The following is a 27,623-nucleotide window of genomic DNA, read 5'->3' as shown; positions in this document are numbered from 1 at the left end:
GGATTGCTAGGCTTCATATAGTCTCTCGTTTGCATGTCAATTAAGATAGCACTGTTCCTTCGTCTAGGACTTCCTTTTTTGCATAAGCATTCCTAAAACCCAAACAAACTCATTGATTTTTCTTCTCCTAAGAACACGTTACCTCCTTCTACTACAGGCGAGTAAGTCTCCAAAGGTCGAGCATCCGGTAGATTGCGTAGTAACATCGTTCATCTAAAAGACACAAGCTTAACCCGTAGTTAGCCGAACTACGGTTTGCTCTGATTCTCATTCCAGATGAGATACGTAGGCATAAGATGCGATGTCTTAGCGAGCACACTCCTCTTTAGCCCATAGGCAGCCGAGCTACGAAGACTTTGATTCTCATATTCAGATGAGATACGTATGCAGTGGATGCGATATCCGTGCAAGTCATTTTCTTTTGACCCCTTCTTTTAGCAAATAGTACATTAGATAAACCCACACCCTTTAGACAAGAACAACAAAAGTGGATCCCGTAGGGTACTACGGATGCGTAGGGGTGTTGATACCTTCCCTTCGCATAATCGACTCCCGAACCCAAGATTTGGTTGCGAGACCTTGTCTTTTCCTTTCCTTTTTTTCCAGGTTTACTTCGAGTGTTTCCTTTCCCTCCTTTGGGATAAATAACGCACGGTGGCGACTCTTCTGTCATTTCTTTCTCGCCGGTTGTTTTTTCGCATCTCCTTTTTCAGGTTGCGACATGGTCCACCATCAACCACCACCAAAATGAAAAACAAGGACATGGATTTAAAGGAAAAATGCCCAGGAGCTCGAATTTGGCCTCAATTTTCTCAAATTCCAAGTATATAAAAAGATACAGGGATTTGAATTTTGAGGATCATGAACTGAGTGGCTTCGATTTGACCTCAAAGCAACTCAATCTTGTTGCCTACATTGGTAGGACTTTGGCCAACCAAAAATCAAAGAGAATAATGAAGAATTGAGAGAGAATCAAAGAGATGAAGTTTCTAAAAAATCACCTTTGAGGGAGCTTGAATCTTGCTTGATCTTGCTTCCAATTAGCCTTGGCATGACTTCAGATGCTTGCAGGAAGTGAAATGGATCAAGGAAGGGCTTGGATTCTTGGAGTTTCAACTTCAAAACTGAAGTGAAATTGAAACTCGGTTTTCAATTGAAAGCCTTCATGTTTATCCTCTAATGGTGAGGGTTAGGATTGCAAGTTCAAAGCTTGGGCAAGGTATCCCCAATTCTGAGCATGAGGGGTCTTATTTATAGGCTATGCATTTGCTTTCCACATACTTCATTCAAAATATCAAAAATAGAAATCTCACTTGCATAGATGCATAGGCATGTGATAGGCCCATCAAATGATGCCAAATGATCCATAATTCTGTGTTATCCAACCTGAAATGATGTCACATAGCCATGCATAAAGGAAATGAATGTTGAACATAAATCTACCAAATGGAACCTTGTGAAGAACTCATGCGCAAGTCCCTCAATTCTTGGCCAAAGGAGGTGATCTTGGACTTTTTGGAAAGGTGATATCAAGGGAAACAACTTTCATGTTGAACACTTTTCCATTTGAATCTTGGATCATGATTAATTTTGAGGTGGAAGTTTAGGAAATCAAACATAATTGAAATTTTTTTAAGTCCCAAGTTAAATGTTCACTTCTTCCACCTTGAATAACTTTTGCTATGGGCTTCAAATGGAAATAGTTTCTTAACCAAAGTTGTAGCTATTTCACACCTCTTAAATTTAGTCATAAATATGACCTCATTTGGTTTTGTCGTGAAGGAGTTATGCATTTTATAAGTTGAGGAAAATCTCTTGTTCAATGGTAATGGCCCAAACTGACCTATAATGTTTCCATTTGGCACATGAATTTGTAAGCTTAATTTGAATTTATTCAAAGAATAAAAGTTAGAGAGGATATATTGAATTTTATCATGAAACTTAAATGGCCTTCATATCATAAATATTGAGTAAGTTATGGTCCTTGGAAGTTGACCTCCAAACTAGGGTTCAGATAAAATAACCTATAATCTTTCACCATAAAAAATGACTTTCCAAGAAAAACTAGATCTTGACCTCAACATGAAAGTTGTCTGGAATATTGAGTAACTTTTATCTTGGAATCATTTTCATATGACAAACATTGTATGAGATAGGGTTTAGGGAACCCCAGTTTTGACTAGTTGGCTTTCTCTGGTCAACCACCACGAACCAACTTACAAACTTGAAGTTCTCTTGATATTTAGGACTCATGGAGGACCATATATGTATAAGATGATGTAATATGAATTATAACTTGAAATATTTGATCAAATATTGAAGAAACTTGTTGAGGAAGTCACACAAGATACCCAGATGAACTAGGGCTTCCAAGGTAAACAAGCTTCAAACTCTTGATGAATTCTTGATCAAAATGATAAATGAAGATCATGAAGACCCATATATGATGTATAGAACCAATCTTAACCATCTATTTATTGATATCCTTGCATTAAGGGTCTCAAACCCTAGTTGTGAGCTTGATGAGGCCTTGGTGGATGCACACACTACCTACAAAAGAAGTAAAACTATACATAGACATATTTTTGGTATTTTGGTTAGTAAACAAAAGAAAAATAAAGTGTGGTACAATCAAATGTGCTTGGTGATCTCTCCCAATGCAAACCCAATGAATGAGGGGTAAGAAGGATGCCAAGGTGTGATCCCAAAGCCAATGCAAATGATGAGATAGCATGAGGGATATGAGATAGCATGAGGGATCTTAGGGTCAAAATTGGGGTCTTACACTCTCCAAGTGCGATGTGGTTCGAGGACGAACCAAGCGGAAGTTGGTGGACATGTGACACCCGAGGCCGATGAGGTAAAAGAGTGGTTACATGTAACACCTGAGGGCAAGGGAGTGGTTATCGATGCACGAGGCATGACAATGAGACACTCCTAGCAGCTTCTAGGGAAAACCGAATTCACATCGAAATAAGAGGGATCCTGAGGTTGTACAGGTATGGAACTGCATGGTTGAAGGAAGACTTATAAGGATTAATTGGTAGTACCTATACCAACAAGATGCATCTTATTTTCAGTAACCTAACAAATAAGAACTCCATAGTTAAGCATGCTTGACTTGGAGTAGTATTTGGATGGGTGACCTTCTGGGAAGTTTTCCAGAAAGTGTGTGAGTGAGGACAAAACATGCTGAAAAGATTCGTGTTGGTTTGTGGGGCCAGTCAATAATCCTGAAAGTAGTCTGGGGTGTTAGGGTCAGTCAATAATCCTGAAAGCAGTCTGGGGTGTTAGGGTCAGTCAATAATCCTGAAAGTAGTTTGGGGTGTTAGGGTCAGTCAATAATCCTGAAAGCAATATGGGGTGTTACAGTAGGCCCTAGCTATTCAAAGCATTCACCCTCATTCATAGACTTTAGTGCAATTTGAGTCATGCAATTGATGAGTCTTCTTCAAGCAAACATCAATCATTCAACACTCAATAGTGAAGCATCATTACACGCCAATCCCTCTTCAGTATCAGACTCTCCTCTTGCATGTTCATACATTTTCTTGGGATCATTATCTTGGGGTCACATACCCATTTCTCAATTAATTGCTTCATGCATTACCTATAAGTTCAGACTATGACATACTTTGTTGCTTGCCCTCAAGGTGCAGACCTTGGCAACTTCACTCAGCCCATGGAGTACATACTCTGGCTTTGATCTTTTCCATAAGGTGCAGGCCTTGGCATTCTTTCCACGTTGATTTCAAACTCTGGAAACCCTTGATTATGCCCATAGAGTTCATATTGTGGCAGCCTTTATTCTTTGCCCACAAGGTGCAGACCTTGGCAACTTCTTTTAGCTTATGGAGTACAAACTTTGGCTATTGTTCCTTGCCTATAAAATATAGATCTTGGCATCCTTGTCCCATTGAGTTCAGACTCTGGACACCTAGATTTTGTCTATACAGTACAGACTTTGACATATTATGCTGCCATACGGTTCTTCCATACTTCTTTTTCGGGTCAGCCATACAGTGATACCATGTCTTAGATCCCTGACTTGTGGATTGCACCACTTTTCCTCTATGGTACAAATTCCACTTCTCTTACGTATTCTGATGTGCGTCATTACCTTTTGGTTTCAAAGTATACCTTTTCAATCACCTGTTACCAAACCTTTCTCTTCTGTGACTTTGGTCATTCATTCCATTCATCTTCGTGATGCATTCATAATCTACCTTCATTCACTCCATGTGATATACCGGTCATCTTTGAGCCAAATACATTATCTCTTTGAGCTCCATACTGTGTCACCTTGTGAACCAATAGTTGTTTGACTCGTACCCAAACACTTAATTCTCCTTGTTTTCGGCTATACCATATAGTGGCAGCCCGGCTAGTCCACATATCGGTCAACATCAGTTTTACTCTTTGGATCATATTTCACCTCATGTTGGAGTTCAAAATAACATATTCCTTTAGTTCATACCATACTTTGATCACAATTCCTTTCATCTCCCACCTCTAGTTCTTTGAACTACAAATCTTTGAATTCATCATTGCACTATGAGGATACGTAGGTATGAGGGCCCCAATCCTCACCGAGAACTTTATATATTCTCTTCCTTTCCCCCCATCCTTTTGTGAGTAATCTTTAGATATAAATTTTATTCGAACAAGAACAATCAAAATGGTTCCCATGGAGTACCATGGATGTTAGGGGTGCTAATACCTTCCCCTTGCATAACTGACTTCCTTACCCAACATATCTCTTTCCCCGGGTTTTATCGAGGTTTTCCCTTTCCTTCGGGAATAAATAAAGTTCGATGGCGACTCTGTTGTATGTTAGAGTGTGCGGTACGTTCGGGTATATTTTCGCTAGCTTCAGCTAGTGACTTTGCTGGGGAATGCTTCGCTGCTTGCAGTACTTCCTAGTCGCTAAAAGGAGTCGAGCCTAGTTTAGGTTGTTTTCGCTTGTTATGGGTGTTTACCTTTTTGATTTACTCTCTTTATTTATCGCATTCTTTATTGCTTTAAATATTGTTTGTTATGGATATTATATGTTATACTCCCTATTGGATTTGGATAGATTACATGTGAGAAAAGCTCTATACCCAAGCTTGAGTACATACACAGGATAACAATGTGACTTGAGTTGTGTTTAACCTCCATGGAGTTATTCTACGATCATGGTTGACACGAGATGTCGCGTCTAGAGTAGATCCTTTTTAGAGTATCATTGTTCGACGAGTCAGTCGTCTAAGGCAATGGTATCTCGAAATGGGTCATTGACTCTAGGAACCTTTTTAGGTTGCCTTTGAAGACTAGAACTTACCTATGAGTGGGATATGGGTTTTTTCTGAAGGAAACCATAGACTATACATACCTTATTCTTATGGACGTCGGAATTTTGATCCTGTATCAGGCAATATGCATAGATTATCTTGATTGTTTTATGCTGTTAACATACATTATTGCATATCATTATTGCATCGTTGTATATATGTCTGAGTTTTGACCTCGAATTATTATGCCATCAATGCTTTGAATCTATGGGTGTTGCATAATTATTTTCATTTCATCCCCAACATGTGCATTCATGCTTTTGCATCTCATGCCTATCAACCAGAAAAAGCTCACCTTGTCCTCTCTTCATCCAGAAAGACGACGACTCTTCGACACCAATACTTCACGAGAGCTAACAAATTGAGAATCATGGAAGATCTGGAACAAGAGAATGCTACCTATAGGGAAACCTTGGCTCAGTTCTAAGGGAAAATGGAAACCTTCCAAGGTAACATGAATACCATAATGGAGTACCTTCAAGCTCATAAGGCTACTACCTCTACCTCTACTACCAATCATGTTACTACTATGGTTACCGGTGCCATTGTTGTCACCACTTCTATTGATATTATTGTTAACACCGTGATTCAACCTATGGTGAGCCAACCGATATGTCAGCCAGGTCCTAATAGGCGTGATATTTCCTATCCCTGGGGTTTGCCTCCAAACTTTACTCCCCAAGCTGCTAACGGGAATGCTTTCGTGCCATATCAGCCGTTTGTTGTACATCCTACCAATGGTAACTCAATCACCCATCTGTGGGGCATGACCACTCACTATCCTCAAATGGTTAATGTTGACAATTGTGAGGTCAACCCATAACAGGCTCTTTAGACTTCTGCACCAGTGATTATTGAAACTCCCTATATTAATGAAGATGAGTACAGAGGCCCTAGCCTTCACTTCCGTCTTCCTCGTTGAGCTATTCAACCTATTGTTCAGAATTTGAATCAAGGTGTTCAGATACCTCCTTCTTTCGTTGGGGCATCTTCTGTTGTTGCACCTCCATTTGTGTATCCAAGGGCACCCTACGCTCTATATCAGGGTCAATATGGTCAAACTGTTGGTCAGATGGTGAATCCGAGATTGATGTATCCTCAAGGTATCCCTAGTTTGCTTCTCCTCCAATTATTGCCCAGGAAGCTCCTCAGGGTGTTTAATTTTCCAATCATCAATTTAATCCTCAGACTGCTAATCATATTGTTGTTGGTTCATATCAGAATAGACAAGCAGACTATCGGTTACTAGATGAGAGGATCGGAGCGATTGAAGGTTTCTCTGCTTATGGTATGGATGTTAAGGACTTGTGCCTAGTTCCTAATGTGGTGCTTCCTCCTAAGTTCAAAGCACCATACCTACCAAAATACAAGGGTTTAAGTTGTTCAAGAAGTCATGTCATTATGTATTGTAGGAATATGGCATCCTACATTGATAATGATGAGCTTCTCATTTATTGCTTCCAAGACAGCTTATCTGGGGCATCCTTGGATTGGTATATGAGCTTAGAACACAGTAAACTCAGATCTTGGAAGGATTTATCTGAAGCCTTTCTCAAGCAATACAAATATAACCTGGACATGGCTCCCACCAGGTTACAGCTGTAAAATCAAGCCTGCAAGAGCAGTGAAACATTCAAAGAATACGCTCAGAGATGGCTTGAGATGGCTTCTAGAGTTAAACATGCATTGATAGATGCTGAATTGATCAATATCTTCATGAGCACACTCCAAGGTTTGTACTATGAGAAGATGGTTGGTAGCTCGTCTTCCAACTTTGTCGACATAGTGACCATTGGAGAATGCATTGAGAATGGCCTGAAAACCGGAAAGATTTCTAGTGTTGATATCTAGATTGTGGCCAAGAAATCTCAGGGTTTTTCTAAGAAGAAAGAGGTTGAGGTAAGTGTTGTGATAACAAATGTCTACCCTCAAGTTCAAGCACATATGGATCTTGTGCCATACTACCCTTATCCATACATTGCCGCTACTTAGTATCAGCAACCTGCATACCAGCCTCAGTATCAGCAGCCTCCATAGGCTCCAGTTTCTCAGAATCAACAACCTCTGTAAGATAACAGAAACTAGAGTCAAGGTCAGCGCTGACAGTTTAATAGAAAGCGTCCTCATCGTGACCCGATCCCTATGTCATATGCTCAATTACTCCCATATATTGTTCAGCAAGGGGCAATCGTGTCAAAGGAGATTCCGCCTGCCACTTTCTCGTATCATGCAAAGCACAATCCTAATGCTTTGTGCACATACCATGTTTGGAATATAGGAAATTCTACCAAGGATTGTTGGCCTCTCAAGGCCAGAGTACAAGAGTTAATTGATCAGAAGGTTTTGTCATTCTCTAAGGCGGGACCCAATGTCATAACCAACCCGTTTCTAGACCACTGTGGACAAATAATAAATACAGTTATTGGTGAAGACTGCTAAGATTCAGTTGCCTCTGCAGAGGAGTATCAAGTCTAGAAATGTCATATCGATTTAATCATGTCTCATTTGTAATCTTTTCTTATTTGTTAATTGTGGTTCATTTGTAAAACTTTTCTGGTTTTCAGATGATAATAATAATGAAATAAACATGCATGTTTTGCTTAAATTCATTCATGTTCACTCATATCTTATTTATCAGTATCATACTATTATTCAAATGAAACCAAAAGAGAATGATGCAATTAGAAAATGCAAAATCGTTGCTTGTATGCTTTTGAATAAGATCGTGTTGATGATGTAAGGAATTGTTCAAATCCCTAAACATCGGATATATAAGGAAGTTAATCCCTAGTCAACCCCTTTGGGCCTAGAAGTAGGAGTTTCTTTCTTTACACATAAAACCCTCATGTTAAACCAGGGGCAGGGTAGTCTTCAGTTAGTTTGACCTTGTGTTCAAAATTCAAAAGGAGAACATTGCATCATGTGATCAATCAAATCATATCCCTCTCAAGAGGATGGAATCACAAATTCAAAACGGTTATCCCTTACCCACAAAAGGAGTGAGATAGTCATGACTCGTGCAATAAATCAAGAAATCAATATCACGGGATTTGATCCAATACAAAAAGAAAAGATGAAATGAAAAAAGCAAAAGCAAAAGCCCGCTAAGTCAAAAGCTTGAAAACAAGATTTGACTTAGGCAAAAGTTAGGGCATCCCGGTGGGCTGCACACCCAAAGGATCAGCCCAGGCAAAAATAAGGGTAAACAAAACAAAAGAATTAGAGGATCAGTATCAAAATCCTCAGCAAGAGAAAATCTCTATGACTGCAAACAAAATCAAAAGGTGAGTGATTGTCGCTCCAAACTCTCATGGATTCCTTAACCATTATTGCTGATATCCAAAATCCTTTTCTGAAAGATGGACGCTTGTTGTAGGCTAACTGAACGTAGGACCGAAGTACATCGCGGAGAACGGGTGAGTTAGAATAGGTTTTGGAGTCTTATATTCTTTCTTTCTAAAACCGTGAACCAGGCCTTGTTACAACCCTCAAAAGACCTAATTGAAACATGGTTTATTTCAAAAGCATACTATGGTAAGATCGCGTTAAGCTGACTCCTAAAGATTTTCTTGTCATCTGTATTAATACTATTTTGGAATTATAATCAGTGATTCATTCACTATATGTCATAATTCTTAGTGAACACACTTGAGTTCTAAAACTTTCATGAGCATGACATTACAATTATCATTTCTAAAAATGAGCATTTTACATGCGAATAGTCATTAGACATCAAGGAAGCTTACACAATGGGATAGTTGATCAGTTTCCTCATATTCCATAGCTCAGATCTCTTCAAGAGTCAGTCAATATGGGGCAACCACGTCAAGATTCTACAAATCTCTATGAATCATCCTGATATGGGCAAAGTTACTTTGAGACTCATATTGAGATCTTCATATGATGAGACTACTCCATAACTAGTAATTGGGGCAGTTAGTGCAGATATTCAGTGCATTGGGGCAGAGGCAGGCTACGCATGTACAAGATCTCTCCATGTTTCAGACATAATCCAGAGGTGTGACAACAACTATTCAGCTTGAAGCATGTGTCGGAGAATTACGTCTGCATGACCTTATCCTAGCCCAAAATTCCCACCTCCCTTTATATGAGCATATGGCTTAACCATTGCATAAATCATCATCATGTATAAATCACGTTGTTTCATTCATGCATATCATATCATCTAGCATATCATGAAGCCGTGTATGAAAATCTAGAGAATCAAAGCTCAGTATGATATTGGCATATCCAAATCTCAAACTTGCCAGGTACCTTTTAAAATCGGCTGGTTTGACACTCCCTCCAAAATCCAACTTGCTTGGCTTCTTTTAAACTTTAGTTAACTGGGTACCTTTTTCCGACCTTTAGGGTTGAGGATCCTTTGTTTCCCACTTTCGTGGTTGCTGAAACTTTTTTACAACCTCCATGGTTGATAAACCCTTTTTTTAACCTTCATGGTTGATAACATCTTTTTCCAACCTTTAGGGTTGATGACCTTTTGTTTCCAACCTTCGTGGTTGTTGAATCTTTTTCCAACATTCGTGGTTGTTGAATCTTTTTCCCACAAATAGGGTGATGATAGACTTTTTCCCAACCTTCAGGGTTGATGATAGTGCTTCTTTTTCAAAACCTCTGTGGTTGACTTTGTTTCCAGTTTTTGAACTGATGATACATTTTTGAAACCCCTTGTTTGCAAGGGTATTCCAGAACTTTCATGTTTAAGCTTATGGGCTCTATTCTCATATCAGAGGTTAGCATGCATGGCTTCATGTTTCATAAAATGATAAAAGATACATATATCATGCATATCATGATCCTCATTTTCTATTAATACCCCACAATACATCAATAAATTCCCAGCAGATGAACCTATAAAAGTCGAGTTGCCATCCCTATATCTCGTAGAACCGTTCTCAACGGGAAAAATTTAGGATACTTCGGTATTTAATTCACTCATACCTTGAAAATACGAAAAGCTCTCGCAATTCGACCATCCAAACCTAAGTAGATTAAATATGGGCAACTGTCGTACCCCAAAATTTATCTTATCCTTTTTCATCTTTTCACTCAACCTTTGACTTGAGATTCATCTGCACTCGTTCGTGTGCATCATGCATTCATATTAATACATTCTAGATTCAAAGCTTGGGAATAATAAAATTTGGCTTCACTTGAGAGCTTGTGGGATTGCATTGACCTTGTTGAATTGAATCTTGACTTTTTACTCATGCAAACCCTAATTTGCTTGGTGGAACCTTGATGGACCTTTGGGGCCCTTGAACCCCTAACTTTGTAGGCCACTTTGGGTTGGAGTCTTTATGGTTGCCTTGGTCGATCTTGGAAACCCTAATTTCTTGTGGGCCATTTGTTTGAAGCATTGTTGCCCATTTTGACATCTTTGGACCATGTGGCTTGCAACCCTAGGTCCTTGATCCATTATTGATTGTCTGATCATCATTTTACTTTGGGTTTTGTCCAATGTTTTTTATTTGATTATGAAACTCTGGTCTAAGAAGTTCTTCATTGAAGCTTTCCTGTTGACTATTGCTTGTGCAGAAAACCCTAGTTGTGGGCATTTAACCTTTGGTGATCATGTATCTGACACATTAACTAGGTGATTGAAGCCTTACTTTATTGGGAGTACATTAGATCACATTGTCTTACATTTGTCATCCATCATTTGATTAGGATTCATTGCATGATCATTGGGTTGGTTTATTCAAGTTTGTTCTTGATTCATTGTTTAAGGTAAATTTCATTGGATCGTTCATACTTCATCGATTCATATTGTGGATTCACTAGTCCATTGTTTTATTTGCATTCATTGAACTTTAGTCCGCTATGACATCTCCGATTCATAACTTCATACACACTCATCCATTCATGATGCATGTGTCATAATATGGCACTTTAAACATGAGTTTTGATAAGAAAAGTTTGGTTGAATTTCAATAAAAGAACCATTTCATAATAAATGCTCATTCAAATTCATCATTTTTCATAAAAAAATCACCAAAAAAAATAGTACAACATTGATCAAAGTTGACTTTGGTCAACAGTTGACTTTTTGATCAACTTTGACCAAAGTCAACATACTTCTGGTAAAGTCCTAACTTCATAACGTCCATTCCTCATGGTTCATACTCCATGATACATATTCCACCTAACAATAACTTCATGTATAAGTAGGATTGCTTTGCTGTTGATCATTACCATGGAAGCTTCATGAGGGCCATGCTTGAAAGCCTTGATCAATGCAAGCAACACAATAAGCAGCCCTGCAAGCATCCACAAATCAATCCACATATATAACATTCAATTAAATTCAAATCATTTCATATAAATTTCCATTTTCAACTTGCATTTCTATTTACATCATAAGGTAATTCAAACTATACAATAAAAAATCCATTACAATTTTCCATGTACCATATTACAAGCAAATGCATGATTATAATTTCAATGTTACAACACTTTCATTCAAATCATAATTCCTAGTTCAATCTAAAACAACCAAGGCTACATTCTTCTTTCAACCAAATCCATTCCAAGCTTCATGGTTTTCCTTGGATTTCAACATGACAGTAAATCATTGATTCGCCAACAGCAGCATGTTGATTGAAGATTTACCCTCCATTCCCAAGCACTTAGTAAACCATTTAATCAACATGATAGTTAACTTTTATTTATGCCATTAATTCAAGGATATCCAACCACTAACTTTATGTTTTCATCAGTTTCAAACAGCTAATTAATATAACATTAACAATTGATAATTTTTCTAACTGATTTTGTTAACTGGCAGAACTTAAATATAGGCATCACTAACAAGAATTCATTTAATTAGTTAAATAGCTTGTGGTTCAACCAACCAATTCACTTAACAAAATAGAATCATGAACTAACTGCATTTTTATGCCAACTAACCTCCTTCATTAAATTTTAATACTTGTTGTTCCAAACAGGATCAACCAAATGCCATTAATAATAACCAGCACAACTTCAATCAACAGAGAAATTTTGAGTTCCACAATAAGCCAGGATGGCCACACCATGAGTTTATTATTAAACAGATTGAATTCACCGTAAAGAATCATCTAACTCAACCAAATTAGTAGCCAATAAACAGAACTAATAGCATGGCATGTTTTTCTTCAGAAATTAAATAACAGCAAAACATTTTTAGATGGAAAATGAGCATATGGTATAACAGACTGGCAGAACCTGCATACCTGCAATAACAAGTCATCCTCAAATCCATTAACCATTCTACAAACTCCAGTCTAGCTTGCGAACCTACAATCGGCAGTGATCCTGCAATCCTTTGTTACAGGCCAAACTGAAAAGAAAACAGAGTAAGATAACAGAAAAAAAAAACTAAATAACCAACTAACCGAATATTCCCAAATCAATCACAGTGCAGGAAAACTGATAACATTACAACCTGCAATATCCAGTCATAAGCCAATTCATTAACTGACATCAAGCGAATCCCTATAACTAGCTTAGCCTGTAACTGATTTAATAATTATCAGATTCTAACTAACTCTAACTGAAGGTCTTAAATAGAACTTTAACAGCTAACAAATTTCCATAGCTGAGAGTTAACAGAATTTCACTCTGTTAACTCTGGAACCCTATATAAAGCCTCTTCATCGCAAATTCGAGGCCAAGGATTCACAATTGCTTCTTCCATTTTCACTCTGCCAACTTTCAGAAGCTTTCAATCATTTCTCAGGGATCATCACTATCCCACTTTCATTGCAATCATTCGCAACACAGAACATAGGGAGGTCGCGGTGAAGAAGAAGAAGAGGAAAAGATTGAATTAGAGAAGAGTAAAGGACGTTAAATACATGTTTGCGGTTGAAGTGTCGAATCCGATAAGTTCTCTGGAATTTGATTTCTTTCTGTTTGAGTCTGCACACACGGTAATGGATGGAATCAAGTGTCGAACGCAATCCACGAACTCCCTTCTCTGCTGCGAATTGATGCAATGGTTGGGGCTCCGGAATCGATGCAGAGGTGATGACATCAATGCTGAGACGCGAAGCTACATGCCGCGAAAGGATTCGAACGTGTTATTGCAATCCACGAGATCGCCATGCTATGGGATAAACAACGATGAAGACATGATGATAATGTGTTAGATGTGAGCCGGACCGGTGACAGAAACACGTCGGCTTGCATAAGCTTTTGGATCAATGATGCGTTGTTGATAAACGTTTGAATCCGCCGCTTTCTGCGAAATGTTTCTTTGGCTCAGCTTGTGAATAAGTTTGTTCCATATCTCGCAACCATGGACCGGTTCTTCTTACTTCATATGGATTCGGTTTGGGGCCTAGGCCCAAACTGTTTTTGGCACCACACCCTGGCTTTTGGGCCTACCTCTCCTTTTCCATGAAAATTTTATTTCGTACCCCTATGTTTAGTCTCATATCCCTACAATTTTTTAAAAATATCAATTTTATCCTTAACTGGTTTTAACCAGTTTACCATTTCATTTTTACCATTCAGTTGAAACTTTCAAAAATTACACATTTCACTCTCGCACCGGAACTCTTGGAAAAAGACTTCTGGTATGTATTTTTTCCAAACCGGAAGACTTCACAAAAGACATTTGGGAACACACCAAGTAGTGAACCGGAAGACTTCAAGAAAGAATTCCGATTCTTTAATAAAAAAGACACGTTCTGGAACACTTATTGAAAGAGTTCCGGTAAACAAAGTGACACATACCGGAACTCTTTGAAGAAGTCTTTCGGTTTGTGTTTTATGTATTTCGGAACTCTTTTTTGAAGACTTCTGGTTTGCATTTTTTTTGGTTTTTTTTTTAAAAAAAATTTATTGTGCAGGAATGGTAAATCTTCCCCAAATATGTGTAGATACTTCTGATGCGTTTATAACGACTGAAAGATTTGGTATACGAGAAGAGGTGATCAGATGGATTAAAGAGGTTGGAATCGATAATAAAGTAACTGTTATTATCAGTCGTTCAGATACTGAAACAGGGAAGAAAGGGAGAAGTAACAAATTAATATTTAGTTGTGATAAAGGTGGGAAACACAAGAGTACTGATAGTGGAACCCAAAATGCGTCCAAGAAATGTGGATGATCATTTAAAATCAGGTCGACTCCGGCGAAAGATGGATCTGGTTGGAAGATTGATGTAAAATGTGGATTACATAATCATGGTTTACCTGATAAATTAGAAGGTCATTCCTTTATTGGTAGGTTGACCACGGATGAGAAGCAACATGTCGCTGATTTGACAAAGAGACACATACCAACTGGACACATATTGCTTTCCTTGCAAGACCGAGATCCTGAGAATATCACTCGGATTACGCAAGTATGCAAGCATAAGAGTGTGATACAAAAAGAGATAAGAGGTCCTAGAAGTGAGATACAAGATTTGTTTAAGCTTATTGAGGATGCAGGCTATGTGTATTGGAGTAGAAAAAAGGATGACTCGGAAGTTGTGAGAGATATATTTTGGGTCCATCCTGATTCAGTTCAGTTGTTGAATATTTTTCCGATTGTGTTAGTTATGGATAACACCTACAAGACAAACAAGTATAGACAACCTTTGTTTGAAATTGTTGGCATGACATCAACCGAGTTGACTTTTTCTATTGCATTTGCATATATGGAGTCTGAGCGGACAGAGAATTTTTGCTGGGTATTGGAGAAACTAAAAGAGTTGTTTGTGAAGAAAGACTTGTGTCCACAAGTGATTTTGACAGATAGAGATCTTGCTTTGATGAAAGCAATTGAAATTGTGTTTCCCAGGTCGATTAATTTGCTATGTAGATTTCACATTAACAAAAACGTTGGTGCCAAATGCAAACAACATATGGTGAATGACCTGCAAAAGACGATAGACACATTATGGATGGAAGTTGTTTGGGGTAGTGATGAGGTTGAGTATGGTCAACGGTTGCATCAACTTGAGCAAGCATGTGCTGATTATAGTGGATTTATTAATCATGTGAAAGACACATGGTTGACTCCACATAGACATAGATTTGTTGGAGCATGGATTAATCGAGTGCTATATTTGGGTAACACAACGACTAATCGATACGTGTTATAATTTTTTATGTGTTATTTTTATATGTGATATTTTTCTATGTATTTTTTATGTGTTATTTTCAATATTTTTAGGGTTGAATTTGCTCATTTGAAGTTAAAGTAGATGTTAGGAAACAGTATAGGTGACATGGTCAAATATTGGGAAGCTATGAATAACAACTTGAGGTTACAACTGGGAAACATTAGAGCTTTTTTTCAAAAGAGTTTTTACGAAGTTGAGCACGCACACATAAGTCCCTTTTATGGTTATTTGCATGGTTCCGTATCTCGAGCTGCTTTGAGACGTATTGCTGAAGAGTTATTGAAAGTTGATTATGTTGGAACTAACAGGCAAATATGTGGTTGTACTCTTAGAACATCTTATGGGTTACCTTGTGCTTGTGAGTTAGGAAGATACGCACTAGGTGGTATACCAATACCCATAGATGTTGTTCATGTTCATTGGAGGAAACTAACTATGGAAGTTGAGTTAGAGGTAGGTGCAGATGATGGATCAGAGGTGGATATGACTTGTGCAATAGATGAATTATGGAAACGATTTAGGTCATTAGATGTTATTGGGAAAAGGGCATTAAAGAGTAGGGTATGTGAACTAGCATACCCAATAATGACTCCATTGTGTCCACCACCCGAGAAACTAAAAACCAAAAGAGGAGTGAAGAAGAAAGGGAAAAAACCAGCAGAATATGATGTTTATAGGGACCCTTCGTATCATGAGTATGTTGATAAGGCATCTCAATCTTCACAAAGGCAATCTCAACCATCACTGACTTCGAAGAAGTTAAAATTATCAAAGAAGCAACCACAATAATACCACTCCGTGGATGCAAAACACAATAATACCACTCCAGATAACCATCTTCTACATCAGATGGAGTGGTGGCCAATGTAGTTGGACGGATCACAGCGATAACGCTCTGATGGTAACCAATCCAATCAACATCAATATCAGTCGCCATCATACAATCAAGAGGTATGGATGGAACATACTGCTTATACCCGAACTGACGTAAACATCTGTCAGGCAAGTATGGAACAACTGTGTCACCCCACTTCAAACACCCCCTGTAGAGACATAACTCATCAAACTGACGCCATGCTCTATGATCCTCAAATGGACGCCATATGACGTCGGCAGGTGTCAGCTCGTCCAAAATAGGTCGTAAATCATCAACCTTCAGGACTCCTTGCCTATAAGACCATCTCATCGCTCGAGGAAGACCACAATTATCAGTTGATTTCCAATTCTCCCCTCTTTTTCCAACAGTTGGAAAGTACTCGTGAATCCAACACTATTACAAAATAAAAACATAATAAATAAAATAAATTAAGTTAACATACTTTATAAAATGAATCCAACACTTAATAAAAAAAATTAAATTATATACCTGTAGGAGAGTAGGATATCCACCGAGCTGTTTGTAACTGAACATGGACGCATCTCCAAGATATCTGTATAGGGTAACTAGTGCAGCTGCTCCCCAACTATATCTCGAACATCTATCTAAGTCTGTAAACAGTAGGAGGTGTCGTGCCTCGACAAGTGTTAAGGTCTTGTCGGCAAAAATGGTGGAACCCACCAACATCAACAGATATGCTCTGGTCGCATATGCCCAGTTGGAAACAGCTCTATGTTGTACGAATAAATCGTATAACCACTCCAACTTATAATACGAACCCCTGCAGCTACGAACATGTGATTGTGCCTCACCCTGTGACACTCCTAAGTAGTCAACAGCAAGTTCAACAGCTACCTCTTTCGTGACATCCTGAGGACTCCAGAAGACACCCTTGATGGGCAAGTGAAGCAGACATGAGACGTCATCCAAAGTAATGCTCATTTCACCAAACGACATGTGAAATGAAGATGTCTCTAGATGCCATCTTTCCACAAATGCAGAGACAGGATTTGTGTCTATCTTATTCAGACTAGTTCTCTGAAGTGAAGATAAACCAGATCTAGATACCCAACTCTCCACCTGTTGTGGAAGAGCCAGTGGAACCCTAGATGTCAGCTTCAGTCCATGTCCAGCAACCTTTAACTCTTTCTTTGGACCTCTTCTCAATATAACAAACAACATGGCATCATCAAGATCAATAATCAGAAGCCTCTAACAACACTCGTTAATCAGGATAAAGGTTACACGTTATGAGCCTTAAGTAATGAGGAATGATGAGATAGAGTTTCTGAAGGAGAATTGCCATCCAAGGCGCAGCGGAATTTAAAAATTTCTCCATTTAGTGATCCTTACGAATGGGCATGATCAGTGATAGAATCGTTACCTCTTGTGGCGATCACGAACGTTGAACGATGACAACGTCTCTACTTAGTCCACACGAACGGATTCCTTCAATCTCAGTGCTAGCTGCTACGAATGAAGGCTTTGATTGAGAGAGAGAGAGAAACAGAATGCAAGAGTGACAATGCTTCTACCCAAGGGTTCTATTTATAGAACCACTTGTATGGGCTTCAAGCTAAAAAGCCCACTTAAGTGTATTTTGGCCCATATCTTATAATATGCCCAAAATCACTTAAGCGTGTGGTACCTTACCATATTTCGTATTCCACTTAAGTGCACCGTACCTTACGGTGTTCCTTAGTTACTCTATTTCTCATCAATCTGTCCTTTGTGTGTGACCCTGTAGGTTTTCGCGACGTTGGCAATTATATTAAATCACGCATTTAACATAATAAACAGTGAGCGGTATCTAGCAACACATCACTGTTACCCAAGACACGAAAATGTCATGTGATCTGACAAATCCTTCTGTGATAATAATTATGTGTATAATTACCCTTTTGCCTTTATGTCTATATTGAACACAAGGCATAGACCGTGTCATCCTTGTCCAATTCAATATTGGGCCCATAGACATTTATCCTGTTACGCAGGATGGGCAAATTCCATCTAGGTCACTCATGTCCCTTAGCATGCTTCGTGGAGTACCCATCAACTGTCTTTATGGTTATCCAGTTACGGACAACGTTGGATCAGCAATAAAGCACTCGACTCTACATCTAGGGTCCATAGTGGTTTCAGGTCGAAGAGTGGTATACACCATTATCACCATGAGAATAACTTATGACACTTTGCATAACATTCTATATAGTATTCTCATAGCGGGTCAATCCAGTATGAATATTACTCTTAATATTCATACCTATGTTTAAGACTTGATAACTCTTTATCCATGATCCATGAGACGTGATCATCAGTCTACAAACATAATAGTCTTCATGCTTTAATGTTATCCCACTTCACAATGAACCTTGACTACGGATACTTTAAGAATAGTGTCCTTATGTTTAATGTGATCTCATGATTAAGTCATACTTGATACATTAAACGGACTATCTATTCTAGGGACTTTATTAAACAAACATAATAAAGAAAAATGCCTTTTATTATTAATAAATAATTCGATACAAGTACCAAAAGTATTGGCCTCTAGGGTGTAGCACCTCAAATTTGCACGTCCCATTTTGTATATACATTTTCATTTTAGGTCATTAACATTGCATTGTTCATTGCATAGTTCATCAATTCATCAGTCAAGACTGGTTAGGAGATTCAGTTGTGCAAGCAAGCAAGTGCATTTTCCATGGAATCAAAGCCCTAGGGTTGGTAAAATGAGTTCACATGACCCAAGGATCATGTTGAAGTGATTGGTCAAGCATTGAAAGCTCAAGGCTCATCAGTTCATGATCAATTCATCTGAAACCCTAAAAAGTCAACAAAAGTCAACTGTCAGTTCATCCATGGATTTGGAGGTGGGAGATGGTTATAGATGCCTCATTCATGTCCATACAAGTCTCATTTGACATTGCAAACATCAACATTGAAGAATTTGAGGTCAGATCAAAACTTTCCAAAAATAGTAAGTGACCTGTAATTTGAATTTGCCAAAAATGGAAAGGTTTTCAACTCAAGATTACATCATCAATAAAGCTTCAAATGAAATTTTGTCCAACATGAAAGTTGAAGATCTTTCTCTCCCATTTCCAAAAAGTCCAAGATCATCAATTTCTCATGTGTGGTTGAAGAGATATGGATCAATCATGGCAAAGTGTGGCTTGAACTTCAAATGTGCATAACTTCTTAACCAAATGTCCAAATTAAGTGGTTCTTTTTGCATTGTTCTTGTTTGGACCTATATTTTCCAAATCATGCATCATATTACACCAATTCTCATCACATAATCATTTGCATTTTCACTTGATTTTTGGAGGGAAAATTCAATATTCAAATTTGGTTCATTGTTTAAGCATTCTATCATTGCCAATAGCTCCAAAATGGTTTTTTAAGTGGATTTGGTCATAAACTCGTGTACTATTCACTATAATTTCCATGCATAAGGTGAAATATCCAATTTTGCACTTACACCTCATTTCTTGCTAATCACTTAACCATTGCTTAAACCTGATTAGAAACATGATTAGGAGGGAGTATATAAGGCAAAGCATAACTGTTTTTCACTAATAATAATCAGAATTCTCAGATCTAGATCAAAACCACAAAGTTTTCTCTCAAAATTTTCTTCAATTTTCTACACATAACTTCACATTCTCTTGATCAATTCTTCATCTGGAAGAGTTCTTGAGTAGGTTTGCAGGTAGAATCGAAGAAAACAGTGTTTGTTTGTTCATGCTTGGAGCTTTGATACATCAATGGTGAAATCTGGTTTTGGAGAGATCAAGCACGATTAAGCCTCAATTCTTCATCCAAACATCTGTACAAGCATCCTGGAAGATCATTTGAGCATTGCAAGGCCTAGATAACACAATTTGGCAAAGCTGCTCTTCAAGAGGTTCTAAATCGAATGTCTCCTTTCTTAAAATGATTATGCTATTGTTGTTCATCTTTCAATGCTGGTTAATCTGAGCTTTAGATCATTAAAATCCATGCCAAATTGAGTTAGTTATGTGGAGTTGAAGGTTCGTGCATGAAAATATATTTTCTCGATTCTCCTTGTACGTGTGAATTTAACCTTAGCCATGCCTGGATTTGTGTTGTGTGTTGAAAGATCTATCCATTGATATGTTTAATTGCCATTTCTGAGAAATTTGTTCTTGGTTGTGTACTGTTCATGATGAATGCGTTTGAAGATGATGAAGAACATTTCCAGAAATGCGTTTGATCCTTAAAAACCTTTTTCCAGCGTTTGCATGTGTTTCTCCCGCGCTTGCTTCTGATTGGACCATGCAAATGGCCATGCATGCGCCTGATTGGCTCGCCTTGACACGTCATAAATGAAACGCTGCGTTTCATGTGTGGAGGCGCCAATTTTTGAATGTTGTTGTGGTTCGATTCCGCGCCAGGCACAAATGTTTAAATGCTTCACACATTATTTGTTTTCCCTCCATATGTTCATACATACTTCACATGCATTTTTTTTTATTTTTTCTCAACTTACAAAAATCAAAACAAATTGATAAATGCTCCAAAAAATGTGTGGTTTTTTGCATCATGTTGCATTTTCTCTCTAGTATTTTTTGAACATTTTTCCATAAATTGTGCTTGGCTGGAAAATAATTTGTGCTAGGGTTTGTGTATACATGTCCATTTTGTACATTGCCTTGCCATATCTTTTGTGAAATGATGGTTGTTTATCCAATGCTCATGAGATTTTACATGTTGAAACTAGACTCATTGCTTGACATTTTGGTGTTGATTTGGTATTTTTACCATTTATGGTTTCTGTTTTATGATCATGTGAATGTAGGTGTGACAATTGGTGTCACACCTTGTGATGTCCAACTTGATTAATTTGTTTTCCATGCCAAATGAATTCCAAATGCTTTGATTTTTTGTATGATGCATGTTATGGATGTTTTGATTGCTCATGAATTTTGGTGGAATTTTGGGATTGATTTCTGATTTGATTGAGATTTTTCATTCTGGATGGTCATGTGTGAGCTTTTGAATTGCCTTGATTTTCATTTGATCATGAAATGCTTGTTCTTTATCCAATGGATGTGAAACTTTGCATATTATTTCTAGACATGTTGAATGTTGTTTTGGCTTTGGTTTGAGGTTTTTACCATGTTTCATCCCTGTTTTATGCTTGTGCTTAGTTGGTGTGACATTTGGTGTCACACATGTGCTTGATTGTGCTTACCTTGACTTATGCAATTTGATTACCATGCCTAATGTTGTCCAATGCTCCTAATTTTTTGTGTGATGATCATGTTGTATGTTCTGTTTACTCATGATTTTTTCCAAGATTAATTGAATCATTTTTGAATTAATGTGCATTTGTTCATTCTGATGTCACAATGTGGTTACAATTTGCATACCTTGCCATATTTGGTTCATGAAATGAATTTGGTGAATGATATTGACATGAGACCTTTTGGATTGTGTTCTTAATTTATTGAGGTTGATTCATGTTAAATTTCATGTTCTGTTTTGGATTATTTCTCCATCTTTGACCCTAGGCCTTGACCTAGTGGTTTGTGACTCACAGTTGAGCTTTGATTTCAGGTTTACACATCCAAGTCCATAGTTGATGATGCTCACTCATTTGGATTGATTAATTGGTTGATGTTGACTAACTTTGAGTTGTTTTGTAGGTTGATGCCAAGTCGTTTGTGTCATACCTATTGGCTTGTGCCTTGCACACTATTGCACTGCTTGCTTGTTTGTCTGATTGTGTAATTGGCTGTCTGTTTGATTGTTTGACTTGTATACTGATTGAGTTAGATTTTTTTTCAGGTACATAAGTTGCTTAAGTTCTTTTGAACTTGCTTTTGCTTTGCTTGGTTGCTTAACCATTTGAGGTATAATTCTCTGACTTCATGTAGTCTGGAAGACCTGTCATGTTACTTGGGCAGGCACCTGTCTGAAGCCCTCCTTAAGAGGCAATGCTTGTGTTTGTTTATCTTTGTGCCAAGCAGGAAAATACCTCCATGAGGCAATTGGCAGATAAAAGAGATGTGCAATCCATCTCCTGCTATTCAGTGTGTCATCCACTTTGCTCACACCATGTGTTGATGCATTGTGGATATTAACCCAAGATCTTTGTTGTGTCAGTCATATGTGGAGAAGAGTTCCAACTTTCTGAACTCCCACACTTTCATCTGTCTGAAGCTCTCCCAGGCCAAGGATAAGAGCTGTGAGGTCTTACCCTCACTTCCCATTTCATCTGCTTCACCCTAACTCTCAATGTTAGGGTTAAGAGCTAACTACACCCGATTCCAGTTGGTTTGTGTTTCACAGCCTAACCTTGTGTGAGCCCACTTTGTTTGTACATAGTGTGTGCTAATTGTGTGTATGTTTGCTTTGCTTGTGCTGTTTAGGATAGCTTGCTCCCTGTGCAAGTTAGATAGAAACCTTAACCTAGGGATCGTATGCATGACAACTTCTAGGCTCGAGTCGTAGTCTCCCTGGTAGTTGGCGTCTCCCTTTGTATCTGGTTAGGCTAGTCCTTTTTCCCTGTTAAGGGGAACTATGTCGCCCTGATCCTCATACCAGATGAGGTACGTAGGCAGGAGATGAGTTGATCTCTCCGGGCAACCTTTTTCTTTTGCAACCCCCTTGCGTGTGTTCGGAATCTGACGTAAGTCCAGCGATTGATAGCCGATTTCCTGTGTGGGTTTGCTTGTTGGAGTCTGACATAAGTCCAGCGATTGGCAGTTGGTTTCCTATGTGTGTTTGTTTGTCTGGAGTCTGACATAAGTCCAGCGATTGGCAGTTGGTTTCCTGTGTGTGTTTGTTGGTTCGGAGTCTGATGTAAGTCCAACGATTGGCATTCAGTTTCCATGTTTGCCTGTTTGTGTGGAGTCTGACGTAAGTCCAGCGATTGGCAGTCGGTTTCCTGTCTTTGTTTTGTTTGGCGTGCGTTAGCTGAGCTACGAGTGCTCTGATTCTTCTTCTGTCAGAGAAGATACGTATGCATAGGATGCGACATCCTAGCGAGCACGTTTCCCCTAGTCCCGAACTACGTCGACTCTGATGTCTGTGCCTGACAAACTACGTAGGCCCAGGATGCGATATCTTGCCGAGTTAGTTTCTTTTGTCTTTCCTGTGTCTCTTTCAGCCAGTGTGTGATGTTTGAGCAGTTTTTAGCAACCTTATCCTTCCTTTTGTGCGTGGATCCCGTCGAGTACGACGGATGCGTAGGGGTGCTAATACCTTCCCTTCGCATAACCGACTCCCGATCCCATCTCTCTCCGGTCGTGAGACCATGTCTTTTCCAGGTTTACTTCGAGCGTTTCCTTTCCCTCTTTTGGGATAAATAACGCACGGTGGCGGCTCTGTTGTTTTGTTTTCCCGCCGGTTTTTCGCGTAATGCGACATAGGGCTTACACCAACAATCTCCCACTAGCACTAGAGCCAATCAGGCATATCCTTAATGCCCATAGATCTAGTATGACCATCGTGCTTCTGCTGTGCAAGAGGCTTTGTCAGTGGGTCAGCAATATTGTCGAGTGTAAGTACTCTACATATTTTCACATCTCCTCTATCTATTATCTCTCGAATAAGGTGATAATGCCTAAGTATGTGTTTGGATCGTTGGTGAGATCTAGGCTCCTTAGCTTGTGCGATAGCACCATTGTTATCACAATAGAGACCAATGGGATCCACAATGCTAGGAACTATGTCAAGTTCACTAATGAACTTTTTTATCCAAACAGCTTCCTTTGCTGCACTTGAGGCAGCAATATACTCGACCTCGGTTGTAGAATCAGCAACTGTATCTTGCTTTGAACTTTTCCAGCTCACAGCGCCACCGTTTAAACAAAACACGTAACCAGATTGTGATCTAAAGTCATCCTTATCTGTCTGGAAGCTAGCATCGGTGTATCCAAATACATCCAACTCTTCCTGACCTCCATATATCAATAATGAGTCCTTAGTCCTTCTCAAGTACTTAAGGATATTCTTGACAGCTACCCAATGGGCATCACCAGGATTAGATTGGTACCTACTCGTTGCACTTAAAGCATACGAGACTTCTGGTCGAGTACATAACATGGCATACATGATAGATCCTATTGCAGATGCATATGGAATCTTATTCATGCGATCCCTTTCTTCCTCAGTTGAAGGGGATTGTGTTTTTGATAGACACATGCCATGTTGCATAGGTATGAATCCTTTCTTGGAATCATGCATATTAAAGCGTCTCAACACTTTGTCTATGTACGTACTCTGACTTAGGCCAAGCAGTTTTTATGATCTATCTCTATAGATTCTGATTCCTAATATATAGGCTGCTTCACCTAGGTCCTTCATAGAAAAGCATTTCCCCAACCAAGACTTTACTTGTTGCAGGGTAGGGATATTGTTTCCAATGAGTAATATGTCATCTACATATAATACTAGGAAAACGATCATGCTCCAACTAACCTTCTTGTAGACACAAGGCTCATCTTCGTTCTTGATAAATCCATATTGTTTTACTGTTTCATCAAAACGAAGATTCCAGCTTCTGGAAGCTTGCTTCAATCCATAGATTGACCTTTGTAACTTACATATCTTTTGGGCTTCTTCTGGTATGTCAAATCCTTCAGGTTGTGTCATGTACACATCCTCAAGAAGATTCCCATTAAGGAAAGCAGTTTTGACATCCATCTGCCATATTTCATAATCATCATGCAGCGATAGCAAGTAAAATCCAAACAGATTTAAGCATTGCAACTGGTGAAAAGGTTTCATCATAGTCAACCCCATGAATTTGTTTATATCCTTTTGCAACCAGTCTTGCCTTATAGGTATGTACCTTACCATCCATGTCAGTCTTCTTTTTGAAGACCCACTTGCATCCTATAGGGTTGACTCCTACAGGAGGCTCTACCAAGGTCCAAACTTGGTTTGTGTACATGGAATCCATTTCAGATTTCATGGCTTCTAGCCACTTCTCAGACTCGGGACCAGTTATGGCCTCTTGGTAGGTCACGGGCTCATCTTGATCCATAAGTAATACATCACCATGATCTGTTATGAGATATCCATATCTCTCAGGTAGGTGACGTATTCTGCTTGACCTACGCTGGTCTTGTTCTACTTGAGCAGGTTGCTCTTCCACAACTACTTGTGTTTCCAACTCTAATTCTTCCATAGGTGTATCGATGCTTTGTGATTCTTGAATTTCTTCAAGCTCTACTTTCCTCCCACTGATTCCTTTGGAAATAAAATCCTTTTCTAGGAAAACTCTAGTTCGAGCGACAAACACTTTGCCCTCTGAAGGATTGTAGAAGTAATACCCTCTTGTTTCTTTAGGATACCCCACAAATAAGCATTTGTCAGATTTGGGCTCAAGCTTAGTTGAAATTTGTCGTTTCACATAAACTTCGCAACCCCAAATCTTCATGTAACACATATGTGGTTTCTTACCACTCCATATCTCATATGGTGTCTTCTCAACCTTTTTGGATGGAACACGGTTAAGTGTGTAAGCTGTTGTCAATAGTGCATGTCCCCAAAAGGAGTTTGGAAGATCGGTGTGACTCATCATGGATCGGACCATGTCTAACAAGGTTCAATTTCTTCTCTCAGATACACCATTCCATTGGGGTGTTCCAGGAGGAGTAAGTTGGGATAGGATCCCACACTCTTTCAGATGGTCATCAAACTCTAGGCTTAAATACTCACCACCTCGATCTGATCGAAGAGTTTTAATATTCTTACCTAGTTGGTTTTGTACTTCATTCTTGAATTCCTTGAACTTTTCAAAGGACTCTGATTTGTGTTTCATTAAATACACATACCCATATCTACTGAAATCATCAGTAAATATGATGAAGTACTGAAAACCTCCTCTGGCTGGTATGTTCAGTGGTCCACATACATCAGTATGTATGAGGGCCAAAAGATCATTAGCTCTTTCACCTTTTCCTGTGAATGGAGACTTTGTCATCTTTCCAATTAAACAAGATCTGCATGTCTCATATGATTCATAATCAAAAGAGTCCAACAGTCCATCTTTATGGAGTTTGGAAATGCGTTTCTCATTTATGTGGCCTATTCGACAATGCCAAAGGTAAGTTGGATTTAACTCATTAGGTTTCATCCTTTTAGTATTAATGTTATAAATAGGCATTTCAAGATCAAGGACATATAGTCCATTGTTCATTTGTGCAGAAGCATAGAATATATCATTCAAATAAATTGAGCAACAATTGTTCTTTATTATAAATGAAAAACCAAACTTGTCCAAACAAGAAACGAAAATAATATTCCTGCTAATTGCAGATACATAATAACAGTTCTCTAACTGAATTATTAAACCACTAGGTAAAGTCAATACATAAGTTCCTACGGCTAAAGCAGTAACCTTTGCTCCATTGCCAACTCGTAGGTCGACTTCACCTTTTGCCAAATCTCTACTCCTTTTTAGTCCCTGCACATTTGTACAAATGTGAGAACCGCATTCAGTATCTAATACCCATGATTCTGAAGTAGATAAATTAATTTCAATAACAAAAATACCTGAAGTTGAAGTCTCCACTCCATTCTTCTTATCTTCCAGGTACTTTGGGCAGTTTCTCTTCCAGTGTCCGGTCTTACCGCAATGGAAGCAGGTGCCTTCTTTTGCTATGCCTCCACTAGGCTTTAAAGCAGCAACGGTGGGTTTGGGTTTGGCAACTTCCTTGCCTTTCCCTTTATCACCCTGCTTAGTGGGCCTTTTGTTCTGTCTCTTTCCATTTCCGATCATTAGAATGGACTTCCCTTTTGACTTCAGATTCTGCTCAGCAGTTCTTAACATGGCGAGCAGTTCAGGAAGAGATTTGTCCATATCATTCATATTGAAATTTAGGACAAATTGACTGAATCTATCTGGCAACGATTGCAAGATCAAATCAGTCGCAAGTTCCTTTCCGAGGGGAAAACCCAATCTCTCAAGGTTTTCCACATACCCAATCATCTTGAGCACATGGGGACCTACAGGGGCTCCCTCAGCTAACTTTCCTTGAAAAAGGGCTTTTGAAACTTCAAACCTCTCATGCCTCGCTTGCTCTTGATAGAGCATCTTCAGGTGTTCGATCATATCGAACGCTGCCATGTTCTCATGTTGCTTTTGCAATTCTGAGTTCATGGTAGCTAGCATGAGATAAGCAGTTTCATTGGCATCATCGACATGTTTCTTATAAGCATCTCTTTCTGCCTTAGGTGCAGAACTAGGAGGTTCCTCTTCAGGAACAGGTTTCTCCAAGACATACAAATTTTTATCATGTTTGAGGACAAT

At 38.7% G+C, this 27,623-nt stretch overlaps 1 long non-coding RNA gene across 1 annotated transcript; it reads right to left on the bottom strand.

Moving 5' to 3' along the window:
• Window positions 1–11,311: 11,311 nt before the first annotated feature.
• LOC127119280 (uncharacterized) lies at window positions 11,312–13,634 on the bottom strand. The gene is made up of 3 exons (XR_007802737.1): window positions 13,193–13,634; window positions 12,569–12,780; window positions 11,312–11,614 (listed from the first exon to the last, which is right to left on the bottom strand). It is a non-coding gene; the product is annotated as an uncharacterized LOC127119280 (long non-coding RNA).
• Between the last annotated feature and the right edge of the window lie 13,989 nt (window positions 13,635–27,623).

The sequence above is a fragment of the Lathyrus oleraceus genome, chromosome 2, assembly GCF_024323335.1.
Source record: "Lathyrus oleraceus cultivar Zhongwan6 chromosome 2, CAAS_Psat_ZW6_1.0, whole genome shotgun sequence".
Taxonomy (NCBI): Eukaryota; Viridiplantae; Streptophyta; class Magnoliopsida; order Fabales; family Fabaceae; genus Lathyrus; species Lathyrus oleraceus.
Note: the sequence above shows the minus strand (reverse complement) of the source record. Positions and strands in the feature narration are given on the sequence as shown.